The sequence below is a fragment of the Coffea arabica genome, chromosome 2e (assembly GCF_036785885.1).
Source record: "Coffea arabica cultivar ET-39 chromosome 2e, Coffea Arabica ET-39 HiFi, whole genome shotgun sequence".
NCBI lineage: Eukaryota > Viridiplantae > Streptophyta > Magnoliopsida > Gentianales > Rubiaceae > Coffea > Coffea arabica.
The window spans coordinates 31,291,126-31,293,625 of record NC_092313.1 but is presented as its reverse complement, the minus strand read 5'-3'; the positions used below and the strand labels follow the sequence as shown (position 1 = coordinate 31,293,625).

The 2,500-nt window shown below is 39.0% G+C and overlaps 1 non-coding gene across 1 annotated transcript; it reads right to left on the bottom strand.

Annotated features, from left to right (window-relative positions):
- Positions 1-216: 216 nt before the first annotated feature.
- LOC113733597 (small nucleolar RNA R71) lies at positions 217-323 on the bottom strand. The gene has a single exon (XR_003459102.1). It is a non-coding gene; the product is annotated as a small nucleolar RNA R71 (small nucleolar RNA).
- Positions 324-2,500: the final 2,177 nt, after the last annotated feature.

Sequence of the window (2,500 nt, the reverse complement as noted above, 5' to 3'; positions counted from 1 at the left end):
GAGCCTCATAAGCAATTGCAAGAGTTCGATGTTGTTTGCAACAGTATGAAATTCTCAGGAATTACGGAAGAACAGATAAAAATGAGGGCATTCTCCTTCTCTCTCAAGGACTTAGCAAAAGACTAGCTGTACTATCTACTTCCAGGTAGTATCATCACTTGGGAGCAGCTGAATAAAAAATTTCTAGAAAAGTATTTTCCTGCATCTCGAGCTGCAAGTTTGAGGAAGGAGATATGCGGTATCTAACAACATCCAGGAGAGTCGCTCTATGATTACTGGGAGAGATTCAAGAAGTTATGCATCAAATGCCCTCAACACCAAATAAGTGAGCAATTACTCATCTAGTACTTTTACAAAGGGCTACTTTTCAGAGATAGGAATATTATTGATACTACAAGTGGAGGGGTGTTGGTGAACAAGATTTCTCGAGAAGCGTGGGAGTTGATTGAAGGAATGGACGAGAACTTGCAACAGTTTAATACAAGGGAGGATGTCCCGATTCATAGAATAAATGAGATAGAAACATCCTCTATCCAACAGCAGTTATCCGAGTTAACATCTTTTGTTAGGTAATTGGCTGTAGAAAATATACCACAAGCCAAGGTGTGTGGGATTTGTATTGCCACGGAATATTCTACAGAGATGTGTCCAATGATTCAAGAAGAGAGTGCGGAGCAAGTAAACATGACTGGTCACGTACCCGCACCTAAAAAGTCATATGATCCGTATTTGAATACATACAATCCGGACTGGAAAGATTACCCTAATCTCAGCTATGGGAGAAATAGGCAACCAAATTTTGTACCGAATAGATAGCAAGAGTATCAACAACAATACCAACCTCAGCAGCTACCACCTCCTCCAAACTCAAGCCCGTCTTTAGAAGAAATGATGAAATAATTAATTGCTAGTCAACAAAAGATGGAATCTGACCGACAAAATATAAGAAATCAAATGGGTTAGATGCAAGCGATGCAGAGTCAGATAAGTCAGATGGCAATATCAATCAATCGTCTGAAATCCCAAATTCATGAAAAATTGTCGTCTCAACCTGAATTGAACTCGAAGAACGTAAGTGCAACGACCTTAAGGAGCGGGAAGAAAATTGAGGGACCTAACTCGTGACTCCAAAGGACAAGGATAAAAAAAAGATTGTGAAAGAACTTGAGGCAGAGGACATAAACAGCAGAAATCTAGTGGTACTCCCTGACCCAATCATTGAAGTCAAAACTAATCCGGCTCCCTTTCCTAATAGGTTGGAAAGACCAAAGTAGTAGGATAAGGAGAAAGAGATCTTGGAGGTATTCCGCAAGATAGAGATCAACATTTTCCTGCTAGACGCAATCAAACTAGTGCCAAAATACGTGAAATTTTTGAAAGATTTGTGCGTCGATTGAAGAAGGCTAAGGGGAGACGAAAGAGTTATTATGGAAGAGAACGTGTCAGCAGTGCTATAGAGGAAACTCCAATCAAAGTGCGGGGATTTTGGCATGTTCACTATCGCCTGTAGGATGGATAAAATTTTGATTAAAAATACCATGTTGGATTTAGGAGCATCCACCAATGGAATGTCTAAATCCATTTATACTTCTTTGAACCTAGATTCATTAAAAAAAATTGGGATAATAATCCAATTAATTAACCGAACGAATACTTATCCAGATGGGTTGGTCGAGGATGTGTTGGTTAAAATTAATGAATTAGTATTCCCAACTGATTTTAATGTACTTGACATGGATGATAATTATTCCCCTGACCCCTCGCCTTTGCTATTAGATAGACCATTTTTTAGCACAGTTCAGACTAAAATTGATGTTAATAAGGGTACTTTGTCCATGAAATTTGATGAAAAAATTGTTCATTTCAATATCTTTGAGGCCATGAAATACCCCTCAAACTCTAATTTTAGTTCTGTTTTTTCTATGAGTGCTATTGACTCTGCGGTGCAGGAAGTGTTTGAAATTGTTGGCAGGAATGAGTTAGAAGTTACTTTAACCAAACACCTCTAGTTGAAAATAACTCACGAGGTAAAATTAAGTGAAGATCTGAAGTGTATGATTGGGGCGTTACATTCGTCGCCAACCACGACCACAAGGTATAAGCTCACACCTATTTTCATGCCCAAACCTTCTTACTAAAGGATACTACCATCTGTGGTTTAGACACCTGTACTTGAATTAAAACCTCTGCCGAAACACTTGAAATATGCATATTTGAACGAGAAGGAAACGCTTCTGGTGATCATCTCGGCGGGACTGTTGGACATCCAAGAAGACAAGTTAGTCCGAGTTCTTAAAGAGTATAAGCAGATGATAGAATGGACCATCGCCGATATTAAGGGAATTAGCCCCTCCGTGTGTATGTACCGAATAAGGTTCGAAGAAGATGGCAAACCTAAATGGCAAGCTCAAAAAAGGCTCAATCCCCTCATGATAGAAGTGGTGAAAAAAGAAAAATTAAAACTGCTAGATGTGGGAATCATATACGCAATATCAGACAA